This window comes from Octopus bimaculoides, chromosome 12 (genome assembly GCF_001194135.2).
Source record: "Octopus bimaculoides isolate UCB-OBI-ISO-001 chromosome 12, ASM119413v2, whole genome shotgun sequence".
Classification (NCBI taxonomy): Eukaryota; Metazoa; Mollusca; class Cephalopoda; order Octopoda; family Octopodidae; genus Octopus; species Octopus bimaculoides.
In genome coordinates this window covers 58,175,866-58,191,167 of record NC_068992.1, presented here as the reverse complement: position 1 = coordinate 58,191,167, position 15,302 = coordinate 58,175,866, and the positions used below count along the sequence as shown (strand labels likewise).

General features: G+C 36.4%; 1 protein-coding gene across 4 annotated transcripts in view; it reads right to left on the bottom strand.

Moving 5' to 3' along the window:
* LOC106883607 (tripartite motif-containing protein 2) overlaps positions 1-15,302 on the bottom strand; it is a 209,019-nt gene that overhangs the window by 54,335 nt on the left and 139,382 nt on the right. For all 4 annotated transcript variants that reach the window (XM_014934695.2, XM_014934697.2, XM_052972201.1 and 1 more), the window contains one exon: positions 8,200-8,452. The gene's annotated coding sequence lies outside the window, so the exon portion shown is untranslated. The remainder of the gene's footprint in view (positions 1-8,199; positions 8,453-15,302) is intronic.

Below are 15,302 nucleotides of genomic sequence, written 5' to 3'. Positions count from 1 at the left end.
TTCGGGTCGACCAAAGCCTTGTGAGTGGATTTGGTAGACGGAAACTGAAAGAAGCCCATCGTATATATGTATATATATGTGTATGTTTGTGTGTCTGTGTTTGTCCCCCCAACATCGCTTGACAACCGATGGTGGTGTGTTTACGTCCCTGTAACCTACCAGTTCGGTAAAAGAGACCGATAGAATAAGTACTAGGCTTCCAAAGAATAAGTCCTGGGGCGATTTGCTCAACTAAAGGCGGTGCTCCAGCATGGCCGCAGTCAAATAACTGAAACAAGTAAAAGAGTAATACTAACCACACTGCTTTACCAGCTTGTAAGTGATAAATCAATGCAAGTTAGGGTCTAGTGTGGGACATAACTAGATAGAAGAACAATATTTGAGGGAACAAAGGATTAGTAAAGTACTTTGAAGTAATGTTAAAGAAGATGTGGGCCTCTATGTGGTCACTTGATTTGCAAGTAATAGTAGTCAAATTCCCAATAAATCACATCCTACCACCTCAAAGAAAAGCCCACTTTGGTTAATATAGTTGTGGAGTCATGGTGGACATGGGCATGATTGAATGTTTAAGTAGTTTGCTATGTAATCAGGAGGGCCTATGTTCAATCCCACTTCAGGGTGCCATGGATAAGTGTCTTTTACCATAACCTCGAGCTGACCCAAGCCTATGGACTGAAGCTGGGTGGATGGAAACAGTGAGGAAGCCTATTGGAGTACTTGTGCCTGTAATTCAAAGGGTCAGCTTTGTCACATATTGTGTTATACTGATTTAAATCTGAAAAACTATACAAAGGGTACAAACATGTCTGTGGAATACTCAACCATTTATGTGTTACTTGCTTCAGTGAGTAACACAAATGGTTATGTGATCATGTTGAGGTACCACCTTCAAAGGTTTAGTCAAACAAATTGACCCCATTACTGAATTTTTAAGCCAGGTACTCATTCTATAAAGTCTGTTTTGCCAAACTGCTAAGTCACAGGGACATAAACAAACCGATACCAGTTATCTAGTGGTGGAGGACGGGAAGGCAAACACACGCACGGCAGGCTTCCACACAGTTTCTGTGTACTAACTTTGTGCATAAGACATTAGTTGACCCAGGAATGTCATAGAAAACACTAGCCCAGAGTGCTCACAGTGTGGTTGAACCCAAGATCACATGGTTCAGAAGGAAGCTTCTTAACCATACAGTCAGGGTGTGTGTTTGTAGAATGAAGACATCATCTCAGATTAGACTTTAAGCTTTGCCAAGTTCTTGGATCTAACATTTCCTGTTGCAATAATTGTGACTTTTCAAAAAAAAATTAGCATCCTACAGTGTCTTAAATTTGATGCTGGATAAACTGCAAAATATATCTGTAAAGTTTTACCCAACATTATATGTATATAGACAGATGTGAATACTTTGTCTCTCTATACAACATGGACAAGAAGTGAGATCAACTAAACTAGTTTCACTGACTGAAATCTCAACAAGGGATTGAAACTCATCTAGCTGACCACTCTTTGGCTTTCTGCAAAGATATTGTACATAGAGAGAGAGAGAGAGGGTGTTTAACGTTTGTCAATATATACAGAGTTGGCTAAAAATCTATATATATACTTTGCAAATATGGCATTGCATTAAAACAAAACACTTAACGCATCAGTAATTTATTAATTTTCGTCTACTGAAAATTCTTCTCCCAGCTATCTTTTGTGTTATGCTTTCAGTGAACTGTTATAATTTTTTCTTGGTGAAATATAGATTTTTTTTTCTCTCTCAGATCAAGTCCACTACTTTAAGCTTTCCTTGATTTCCTCAGGACTTCAGTGGCATTAGATAACTAAGCTAGTAGTGTTAATCTGGCGTTTATTTTGCATGGTGTATGTTGGGCTTTTTTTTTGTTTTTCTTTTTCTTCTTTCTATTTTACAGATGAAGAGCAAAGATAACTGTCAGTGTGTTAAGTTAGGACTCTATGTCCTTCACTTCGATTGGTTAGTTTCTGTGTCACTGAGAAATGCAACACCTGCATGCTCGTTGCTTGTTGCTGTCCTTTCCTCTTATTCCAAGTGCTACATTGATTTTTATAGGTTTCCTCTATCTTGCCATCAGCTCTATAGATCTTTTTTAATCAACTAGGATATAGAATGGCGGAAGAAATCCACAAACAAACAAGCTGATAAATAAATAAGCAAAACACTTGAAGTTGTATTACTACAAGTGATTGTTTATAAGCCCTATTCATTGTGGGCGCTGAATGCACAGTGTCGTATCCTCATTTTAAGATTTATGTTTTTATAGTTTAGACGTTTTATTTAACCTCTCTCACCTTTGTACAAATAAAAAAACGTTTTCTTAGAAAAACTTCTCCAAACGCTTGACATTAATGAAATACTGTATTTTCCAGCATACAAGTTGAATTTTTCAGACCAAAATTTACAACCAAAAAGAAAAAAAGGTAGGTTGACTTATACACTTAGACACTAAGAAGACATTTGAGGACCAAAACTTTCATGTGACATGCAGCAAGATTTAGTAAAACAGTGAAGATGTTTGTATGTTTACACTATATGTGTACCATATTACAGTGACTTGTAAATGTGTTATTTTTTTTTTGCACACCACCAGAGAAAGGAATAAATAAAAACTGAGAAGCAGAGACTGTTTTGCCAGGACCAAAGACCAAATTCATGATTCTCATCTCTACTGTAGTCACTATTAGAATCTATAGGCAAGAAGAGGCTTCAAAGTGGTTATTTATACTGCCAGAAATAACCAGAAAATATCCTGCAAAATGCCCGACCATTGATTTTTATAAGTTTCAGTCAGTAGCTCTATAGAGTTTTTTTTTTCATTTGACTAACATATAGGATAGAGGAAGAAATCCACAAACAAGCTGATAAATAAATAAGTAAAACAATGTAAGTTTTATTATAAACTTATGTTTATAAACCTACTCATTATGGTCAGTGAATGCTTGATGTCTAATCCTCATTTTAAGATTTATGTTTTTGTAACTTAGATGTTTTATTTAGCTTCTCTCACCTTTGTATAAACAAAAACAAAAAAAGTTTTCTTGGAAAATTCTTCCAAACTCTTAAAATAACATTAATGAAATACTCTGAAGAAACACTGTTAATGATCTGAACTCCTTTATCATTCAGTCGAATACATACATAGAGCTGGGTAAAACTGTTGTTTGGGATTAGGATTAATCTGGCAGTAATTAGAGCTACGATCTTATTGAAGCAACCTTACTGGATTATTGGAGCACAACTATAGACTAGGTCTCTGTGTTGAGATTCAAGGATGGGATACACTAGAAAAGTTTCCCATTGCCTATGCCATTCTCAGAAGAAACTTGGACTTGGCACTGCAAGTGAACAAATCACACATCAATTGCAGCAGTAATGTTTACCACCAAGTGGTATATACTTGGGGCTAGGTGAAAACAGGAAGTTACTAGTCTTATTGACTATTAGCTTCCTGTCCAAGACAGCACCACATGGGACTGCATTTGCTAGCCAGTCCTGAAACCCATGGTATTACACAAATTGTACTAATGTTGCTTACTTTCATTTTGAAGGAAAGTGAGAAACTCTTTTGTGTAATGAAGAATGCTCTAATCCCTTCTTCAACTGTTTGATTCTGGTCTGTAACAGAATCATTACAGCACTGGGTTTTCCCTTAAAAAAATTTTCAACAGAGGAACTATTATCTTGCTTGGAACCAGGTACAGGTTGGCAAAAGAAAGGGCACCTGGCTGAAGAAAATCTGCCTCAATAAACTATGTCCAACCCATTTAAGCATGGAAAAGTGGATGCTAAAACAACAATGAGCATGATGATAAGAGTTAAATTTCGTCACCATATTAAAATATAACATTTACTTGTACCATATCACAGAATGACTAATAGAATATAGTTTGTTTGATCGTTTGTTTTCATGAAAATTATTTACTAATTAGATAATTTTAAATAATTACATCAAAAAAAAAAAAAATTCCCATGGGTACTCCATCAGTTCAACAATTAGTCTTCTCAGAAACTAAAACATTAAAAGCTTATACCCCATTGACAGCAATCACCAGTACCATTGGTAACATGATAGAAACAACTAGATCTTCAGCTAGAAAACTAACATCATACTAATTCCTTCTGAAGGCACACTTCCAATCAGAAGAGATGGCTATTGAAATAATAGCCAGCAGAGAACAACCAAAATGAAGTACCACATTTATCCAAGTTTCTACAAAGAATTTCACTATAACACTTGAATAAAACTTATCTTTGAAATGAAGTAGAGGACTACTTTGAGTTACATGTGTACTTAAAGAAATAGCTTTGCAAAACAAGTTTGCATTGAATGGTTTTCAATATTCAAAAATCTACTCAAATTCTGGAGTGTCCGAAATATAATTCAATGATTTTATTTCTATTTAAATAAAAACAAAAGGAAAATAATAGAAGCCAAGTATTTATTTTTCGCATGTGCTGTTATCATTTGTGTGACCTTCTGTCTTAAAGAAGGATACAATAGACAACATAGTCAATAGTATAGCAAAAAAAAAAAAAAAAAAAGAAAGAAACAAGATGGTCATGACAAATATGGTAGCCGTTGATATGCAAAGAGAACAGATGTTTACGGCTGGAACTTGTTTCATTACAAGTCTATTCAATTAGGTTAGATCTGATGCTAATCAACAACAATACATTCAAATAGTTCATTGAGCAAAAGTAGGTTTCAATAGGTTTTTTTGCACTCCATTTATAAGGCAATGGTTAGTCCACAAAGGCTGGTTTCTTGGTTTCTCTGGCATATATATATTATACTCTAGATGTGATGCTAGTCCATCGCAGGATGACTCATTTTTACCAGCTGAGTGGACTGGAGCAACATGAATGAAGTGTTTTGTTCAAGAACACAACATGTCACCTGGTCCAGGAATTGAAGCCACAATCTTATGAGAAAATCATGCTTTCCACTTGGTCTTATTCATCTCTACTTCTTATTACCTCTGATACTTTACCATTTTTGAGTTCAAATCCTCTGACTGTCAGTTTTGTCTTTTTATCAACTTTGCACTGAAAAGTCACAGCCCTGACTGGAATGTCAAAAGGGAAGAATTGCAAGGCGGGTTCTTCAAACGAAGCCAACCAGCAGGTGACCTAGGGCAGAATCGTTAGCACTCCAGGCGAAATGTTTAGCAGTATTTCGTCTGCCGTTACGTTCTGAGTTCAAATTCCACCGAGGTCGACTTTGCCTTTCATCCTTTCGGGGTCGATTGTTTAAAATAAATTTTTCCTGATGATGTCTTCAGCTAACTGGATCCTAATCCACCAAGGGAAGGTATGTCGGAAGAAAGTAATTCAACAACGTGGGTTGATGAACCGTAAGACGTGTGGCCAGAACCTCCTGGAAAATAACCATAGCGAGGGACATTCCACAGTTGAGTTAGAACAGTCACAAACAGTGAAAGAAGACATGCACCCAACACCAGAGCTGAAGATACCTCCGAAAGGGGGTGGCCCCGCCACGTCAAAACGGTAGAGGAGTAGGGGCCGAAACCGGACGTGGTTCCTCCTGATGATGTCTTCAGCTAACTGGATCCTATAAAGGAGCTGTTGTGGTAGCAGACCACGAAACATGGTTGAAATTCCTAAGGAAGCTAAGGCCAATGAATGAATCCCCTTATAAGGGGAAAACTCTAGCAACCAAGAGAAAACCTCTATTCAATGAAGGAAGCTTTGAGGCAATGAGAGAAACCTCAAACCACCAAGGGAAGCCACTATATAGTCACTTAATCTGCTAGAAATAATAGCCAAATCTTCTTCAGATCACGCCTAATTAACCTAAAAAAAGAAAGAGTTTAAAAAGTACATATTAGATAATGTAATCTCTTGAGCATTCAAAGATGTCAGAATGGTAAGGATTGAAACATCTTTGATCTTAAATCTGACCAATTTGGGCTGATCTGAGGAAAAACATGACAATGTAAGTGCAAACACTAGAATCATTATCATCAAGCTGACATGCGCTGGATGAGTTGATAAGCACCAGTGAACCAGAGGAATGCGCCAAGCTTTACTGTCTGCTTTGTCATTGTTTTTACAGATAGATGCTCTTCCTAAAGCTAACCATTTTACAGATTGTACAGGGTGCTTTTTAAATGGCACAGCACCAGCAAGGTCACCATGTAACTCAAAAGACAAGCCCCCTCAACTGAGTGGGGAGTAGTACTGAGGGAGGTAGCTTTGTGAATGGTGGTGAGAGGTTATAGTATGGGAAAGGGATAGAAGCAGGTGTCTTGCTGTAGAGGAGATAGATGGCTACCCCAGTTGGGAAAGGAAGGAGAGATGGTGAAGATTATATGTTGGGGCACACCCTCGAAGAGTATATAAGTGAAGTGGTACAGAGGATTGAATAGGGAGTGTTGGCAGCTAAGTTCACAACAGTGTGAAAGGAGAGTGGGAGGTGATGAGGAGGGGAACGCAGTGAGTGGACATGGATGGATAATCAAAAAGGACTTGCAAACCTGGCTGACCAGAAATTTGTTTTACTTTAACATTTTAATAAGCAATAGGTGTGATTTGTGGGAAACAAGGCTATGGACATTGTTCAACATTGATCTCATTTACAAAAGTGTGAAGGGAAACGGGTCACCAATATCCAACTGAAACTGACCTATGTTGAGAAGTTAGTTGTGGCAGCACATGACAATGACACATGATCCGGCCTCTTATGGTGCTGATTTATTTTAGTGGTGCAGATCTATAAATATGTGAACAAAAAGAGTAGTAAATCAAATTGTCTGCAGTAACTATCAGAGAATTACATGACCAGCCCTGCAAGGCAGAAAAAAAAAAATAATAAACCCTAACAAGGCAGAAAAAAAAAAATAATAAATCCCTGCCAGGATTTAGAATGAAACTCGGAATTTTTAAGACAAACTAAAATGCTGTCACTGATTGTCTAGCATTACCATTTTTGTCAGTTCCTAGTCTTTTATAATATTGTTCCCGTTTAGTTGAGAACAAGGTTGTTTCATGTTTGAGGCTAAATGGAAATGTAGTGGTCATTCTTTCATCAAGAACATGAGGGATGTAAAGGAAATGAAATGTCTACAACTGTTAAATGGTGGTTGCTATTCATTCAAAACCTAAAAGAATTATGTAACAAACAGATTTAGTATTGACCCAGTTCACTATATAGTAAATTTGTGAAAGTTGTGCTCATAGTCATTATATTTAGGAGATATAAGACTTGTCAGTCTACCCCATAGTCCTGACCGACAAAATGGAAAAGGTGTCGTACTGAGGATGGCAAGAAAGACATGCTGGAATAACCACTCTAACTCAGGGGCTTGCACTTGCAGATAGCCATGCCCCAATAACAGTAAGTAGGAATGTAATCCGGTGACCAAGAACACCAGATGTTCAACTACAAAATCTGTCAGAGAGTGGCCAATGTCATGCATATGTCAGTTTTTAGAATAAGTATATGGTGTCATTGCAAGTCATGAGAAACAACTAAAATGGTTACAATCTAGAGAGGCATCAGGCCTTAAAAGACTACCTGAAAACCCATGCCAACATAGAAAGGTGAATGTAAAATAAGATGGGTGTAAAGAATCAACATTGTCATAAATGTGGTAAGATTAGTATGGCAATGTCCAATAATACTTTTTTAAAAATATTTATAAAGAATAAAATAAACTTAAGAAATTATATTAAGTGGTAATTTTGATTGTCCATAAACAACCTATATTTACTGATGATAATCTAGTGATTATATCCATCATAAAATTAAAATGGGACAATGTACTACAACATACACATTTCCATTATAATATAGCAACTCAATAACATTGAATAGGATGTGAAGAAAATTGTCAGAAGAATGGAGGAAAAAAAGCATATAACAACTGTTCACCTACAGACAAAAAAGAAAGTTGAATAAAAAGTAAATTCTAATGGATAGATTTTGAAATTTCACTGAAACTAATAAAATATAAATTACTGCTTTTCTCTTTCTTTTCTTTTACTTTAATTAGCTTAATTATTTCAAAAGTTTGAATCAAAAGAAATTTCTAGAAATCCATTTCAAAAAGTTAAAAAGAAAACCAAGTGAAGCAAACATATAATTAAATAGTTTAAACAGTTTAACGAGTTAATGGAAATGATTAGGAAAAACAAAAAAAGGTCTTACTTGCAGATTATGTAACTAGAAATATATAGTCACAAATGGCTCATTGAAATCTGAAGTGAGTGGGACACCAAAATTGACAAGGATCGGAAAATGGTAGAGATAACTTCCAAATGTTGTGGTAAATTAAAGAATGCCTCAGAATACATAGAGAGCAGTAAAGAGCCCATCAACCTAAGAAGTGTGTCTCCAAAATATCTTTTAGTTATTTTATAGCAGACAGTGTTCTCTCCAGTTCTGCCACAGATTCAGCAACCTAGGAGGTGTGAGAAAAAGAAAATAAATAAATAAACAAATAATAATGATGATAATAATAATAATAACAAATAAAAAGAAAAAAAGCAAATAAAAGCCCCAAATATACACAGTAGTCGGTTATTAAAGCTGAAGTATGTCATTTTAGACTCGACAATATCATTTAAGTAAGACCAAGTAGTAAGTACTTTGAGCTAAGCAAAGAGAAGGAGGAAGAAAAAAAGAAAGAAAGAAAGAAATGTTTGATTATTTTGAGTCGCTGCAGTATCAAACCATTCCAAGAAATTACCAGTTTTGATAAACTGCGGAAACCAGAACACGAGATTACAGGACAAATTGTACAAAATAAATAAATAAATAAGTGCAATTACTAACAGACATATTAATTAGTCACACAGTTTGATTTTTTTTTCTCTACTGGTCAGTTGGAGGAAGAAATATAGTCTTGATATTTCAAGTACCTCATACTTTATTTTTGTGGCTGTTTCAATTTTAGAGACAAATATAGAAAGGAAGAACTTGGACATTAACAAGCTTCAGAGCAATGTTTGGTGATTGTTGTTGTTGTTGTTGGTGGTGGTGGTGGTGGTAATGTTTAGCTTAGGATGACCTTAATGGAGCAACTATATAACCAAAGATATTCCAGATATATCGACCTCGTTATTTGACATATCTAAAAACTGCACTATCCCAACATGCCCTCCCTTTTTAAGATGATGAGGTGTGGTTTGATCGCTATTTCTAGCAGATCAGGCAATAACATACAAATCCCAATTTTTGGATTATTGAGAGAGAGAGAGAGAGAGAGAGAGAAGGAAAGAAAGAAGGAGGGAAGATTAGATAGATAGATCGATAGGTGGATAGGTAGATAGGTAGATAGATAGATAGATAGATAGATAGATAGATACTGCTCACTCCAATCCATTCAACAGTCATTAATGCATTGCTGGATGGAAGCCACAACATGCTGATGATACCAGCATATCTATACAAGTTCTGGGCCTGCCAAGCCATACTGGCCATTTACAGATTGAACAGTGTTCCCCATTGTCAAATGATTAACCCTGGATTAACCCTGTCCATTGACAGCTCGGTGGAATTTGAACTCGGGATGCTAAATGCCACAACACATCTCATCCAATGCTTTTACCATTCTGCCAAACTACCACTCTAGATTGGTACTTTATCTATCCAACAAAAAGAAACAACAGGGATAAACACATGTAGCAAACTGAATTAATGGTTAAGCAAGAAGGGTAACCAATGAAAAGCAGTTTTAAAGCGTTATCACTCAGATTACTCTGTCAAAATATGATGCTTATTTACTCGCATTGTTTTGAATTAATCATGCATTATCTACTAGCTTTGATATTTCAATGATGTGATTGATTTGTTTTAGAATGACATTATAGGGTAAGTGTGAGAGACGGGAACTAGTCGGTTTGAACAGCAAATGGGTAGAATATCTGGGCTAGATATGACTAGTTTAAATATTAAAGGGTTAAGGAAAAAGAGACAGGATTAGGAAATGTGTTTGACAAACAATTTGGTGGTCTGACCACAGAGTGTAAGACTTGATGCAAATGGAGTGGGTAAGAGGAAGACAGAACAAGAGCTGATTTAACCGTTTTGATACCAACCTACCAAAGAACAATCCTGATTATACAAATCCCTGGCTTTGAGTAAAAGGAAATACAGAAGGATCAGTTAATTATGATTTTATTCAACATATTCCCCTCTCAGATTCACACGCTTAGCATTCCTTCAGTTAGGAGGATAGTCAATTTCATTGATTCGGTGCTTCACTGGTATTTGTTTTACTGACTCCAAAAGAATGAGAGGCAAAGTCGACCACAGTGGAATTTGAACTCAGAACATAAAGATAGATGAAATGCTGTTAAGTAGTGTGCTAATGATTCTGCCAGCTCACTGCCTTAACTACTACTAATAATAATAATAATAACAATTTCAGATTTTGATACAAGGCCAGCAATTTCAGGGGTGGAGTTAAGTCAATTACATTGACCCCAGTGTTCAAATGGTACTTATTTCATCTACCTTAAAGGATGAAAAGCAAAGTTAACCTCAGCAGAATTTGAACTCAAATCATACAGACGAAATGCTGCTAAGCATTTTGCCTGGCTTGCTAACAATTCTGCCAGCACGTCGGCACTAATAATAATGATGATGATGATAATAATAACAATATTTATAATTATAATAATTTCTTGGATGAAATTACTTTTTTATTATTAGTTGAGACATTGCTGACTTCACTGAATGCCTTTAGACTGTTTTGTAGCCTGTTTCAAGTTGATGCAATTTCTAGAAATTTGGTACAAATGAATTCATAAGACCGAGTCTACAATAATTCAAAAGTGCTAACATGTTAATATTACAAAACTACTTCAGTTTTACATATAAAAATTGACAACTTAATGCAAGAGTAATTTGAAGGTTCTTAACTTCAGTTTCTATATTTCTTTACATATCATACATTGGTCTATTCTCTGACCCTCAGAGTGGCTGATTCTGTATCCTGAATCTATATCTAATGCAGGTTGAACTCCATGCCACAAATTTGACACGTAATTATCATGGAAGGAAAATTATGAGTTGAAGTTTTGGGTATTAAAACTTATATTGCAATGGTAGCCATTTTGAAAACTAATTTCGTAATGGCAGCCATGTTGTAACTGAGGCTTTTATTTATTGCTCTACATGCTACCTCTTGTTTTCCTGGGTTTTTATTATGGCTCACATTTATGGAAACTACTCTTTAGCAACATGTTTCTCCTTTGATTACACCTAACTAATGTTCAATCCTGATCTTAAGAGGGTCATTATGTTCTGTCTTTGTTTCTTCCCTTATACTGATTAAAAATCTGCAGAATGCACTGATACCGCTGTATACTAATCCGATGGCTATTAACACTGCAACAGTATAGGGAAATAATCACAATGACTTCTACATACATACATACATACATACATGCATGCATAACAGATCACAATATCTGGGATTATAAAAATCTGCAAGACTTTATTAAGATTTAAAGATGATGATTAAAAAATACTTTCCTTCACAATTTTGCTGCCAAGTCGGTGGCCAGTTCATATTTACTCTAAAACTAAAATGAGAAAAAGAACACACACACACACGCACAAGTTTATACCTTTCTCCTTGTCAGCACCAACTTTTCTCCATTTGTAACAGATTGATGTAGTCTAAAATAAGTGCCAATATTCTAAATGGGAAGAAACCTGGATGAGTTGTTCAAACTTCTACTTCCAAGTAGTTTTCATTAAACGGACAGCCTTCAGGTAAAATTTCCCCAAAATTATATGCTGATAACTTTCTTTGACATTTGTTCTTAGGCACGGTCCTTTCAAGGTTCTACTGATGTGGAAAAAAATCAATAACCCATTATTGCAAATCAACTAAATGTTTGTAGGCTAAATTATCACAGAAATATCATCTCTGCTTCTTCATGTATCCCAATTACATAATATTAAGTACAGTCAAAGATTCATCCTCTTCATGATTTACATTCCATCATTTTCATCAAACAATTAAAGGTGCTGCTTCTGATAGTAATTGACCATAAAATTTATTTATAGCTAGGCGTAGGCATGGCAGTGTGGTAACAAGTTTGCTTGCCAACCACATAGTTCTGGGTTCAGTTCCACTGTGTAGCACCTTAGGCAAGCAGCAAGTGTCTCATACTATAGCCACGAGCTGACCAAAGCCTTGTGAGTGGATTTGGTAAAACTGGAAAAAACCCATTGTATATGTGTGTGTGTATGTAATATGTGTGTGTGTATGTAATATGTGTGTGCTTTTGTGTTTGTATTTGTTCCTCACTGCCACTTGACAACCAGTACTGGTTTGTTTATGTCCCTGTAACTTAGTGGTTAGGCAAAAAGAGACTGACAGAATAAGTATCAGGCTTTAAAAAAAAACTAAGTGCTGGGATTAATTTGTTTGACTAAACCCATCAAACTGGTGCCCCAGCATGGCCACAGTCCAATGACTAAAACAAGATAAAAGATGAGAGAGAGAGATGATGATGATGATGATGATGATGGTGTGTATGCGTGTGTCTGTGCAATCTTAAAGTACATTTGTAGTAGGTATTTAGTCGGTTGGTCTGCATATTAAATGATGTTATTTATATCTCCAGCAGGCCCAGAGTTCCTTTTGACATTTCCTATTTCCTGAAACAGCAGGATTCTCAGCCACTAATATTCAAAAGTGGCAGGTCCAAAACGCTTCTCAACATCTGCTCTTAACAGCAACCTTTATCTATATTATCAAGATTAAGGTGCAAAACTAAAACTAGGGACCATTTTGTGTTGATAAGATAAAAAGAGATAAATATATTCTAAAATTGTATAATAAATATTCAAATATTTGGCCATTCTAGATTATTGCATATTACAGTCTTACAGACATAGATCAAGTATTTTGGTAGACCTACTGGTTCCTCATCAAACTTGTAGTCTCATTATTTGGTGTTGCTGATTAACATTTCTTAATTGTAATAATTTCATATAAAAAGTAAACAAAGTACTTTTACTACCCAGTTTCCACCCATAAATGGTTATAGTGGTACGGGAGTATCTGTGTTGTGGCTGTTTTTATTTAACCCCAGGAGTGCACTTACTGACCAGACTTCTGTTCAAAGGCATTCTAGATGTGACCATTCTATTATATTACATGCCTAGGAATACACATCATCCAGTGTGTCCTGTCCATTTCGATGTGATTCAAGGGAGATTATTTGACTGCTATTTCCATCAGGTTGAGCAACCACATAAAGGTTCCCACAGAGATATTATGTCTGTAGTGGTTGGGATCCAGTTGTATATGATATGAGAGTGTCATACACAACTGGATTCTACAGTGACAAAGTACTCACTATAAGGAGTACTTTGTATAGTGTCATACATATGGCTCTCTCTCACCATTGAGGGTCTTTGTCTTGTTTATGGATCCTAAGGTGACTTATGAGTCAATTATTGGTTCTGAGTACAAGGCATACAAGCACTGTATTGGAAATAAGGGCACAACAATTAGTGTAGAAATATGATACTAGCTATATTAGTACCAAAACTAGATACAATAACTAGCATTGTGTTGTGTTCGTGTAAATAGAATAGTGTGGTAAGAAGCTTGCTTCCCAATCACATGGTTCTGGGTTCAGTCCCACTGCATGGCTCCTTGGGCAAGTGTCTTCTACTATAGCCTCCAGCCAACCAAAGCCTTGTGAGTGGATTTGGCAGATGGAAACTGAAAGAAGCCTGTCATATATATATTTGTGTGTGTGTTATTGTGTCTGTGTTTGTCCCCCACCATCGCTTGACAACCAATATTGGTACATGTATGTTCCTGTAACTTAGCAGTTCGGCAAAAGAGACTCATAGAATAAGTACTAGGCTTTCAAAGAATAAGTCCCGGGGTTGATTTCTTTGACCCCCACCAAAAAAACCGATGAAAGAATAAAAGAATCCCTAACCTTCCAATCCCACTAAAAGGTTTGATCCTTGTAGTGGTGTGTTGGCTTGTTTGCCAAAATGACCCCGAGAGCTATGCCAATGTAGCGCAAGCTGCTGGTAGGACCTCCAATACTGGACAGGTCAAAGGACAGAGGTCAGACTAATATAGACCAACTCTTCCCAGAGGCAAAAATAAGTTCGTGCTGGGCCAACACCCCTACCAAGACAAAAGCAAAGTCACAGAAGCACCAATGATAATTTAAAAATTCAAAACCAATAAGACCTGGGAGAGCAAGGCCTTCTGCCCTCAAGGTAACAGGTCTCCCTGATCTGAAACCCACAAGATAAGTGGAAGAGCTGACCCCCTAAAAATAGCTGAATGCGAGTGAGATGCTAAGGCAGAACTGAAAAAGCAGTGACCCAACTGGAGAGAAGCAGAAAAGACAGCTCAGAAACAAGAACAGTGGATAGAAGTTGTTGATGGCTTATTCTCAATAGAAAACGAAGAGCTTAACTAAACTCCCCCACACTGCAATCACCATTAACCTGTTCTATTCACTGGACTGCAGAATAGGCAAAAACTAGATGATATGATTCAGCATGGTCAAACTAAGAAACTAGATCCAATTACTGCCAGTATGTTATAATTTGTGGAAAGTACATTTGAGACACAATGGTTTCAAATTTTGGCAAAGGGCCAGTAATTATTTTAGGGAAGAGACAAGTCAATTACATTGATCGCAATGCTCAACTGGTACTTATTTTATCAACCCTGAAAGGATGAAAGGCAAAGTTGACCTCGGTGGAACTTGAATCCAGAACATAAGGGCCAGTATTTGTGGGGGATAAAAAAAATGCCACTAAGCACTTTGTCTGACATGCTAACATTTCTGCCAGCCCCCACCAGCTTCATTGCAGGCATAATAACACGCTTTGAGTGAGATATGTGAACCCACGAATCAAACTGGTAAAACTAACAACCTGATATTTCACCAACTCATCTGTTTCCTCTTCCCAACTATTATTGACACCAGTGGGAATATCAACATAATACAGAGCCAATTTTACCATCATCGTTTGAGATCACAATAACAGAGAAGTATGTTTACAGTATTGTACATATCCTCACTGTTTGTTTATAAACAAAATGCACTAAGGTTTTTTTTTCTTTTTTTCTTTTTCAAAGGATTGTTTATTCTGGCATGAAAAAAAGTGGGAAGTGATAACATGTGTTTAGCAGCCTCCGCCAACACTTTCATTATCATCCAAAACAACAACAACAACTTCTGTCACAACCATTGCTACTTACCATCACAACCAGAAGAGAATGAATTCCTAAAAGAATAGAAATA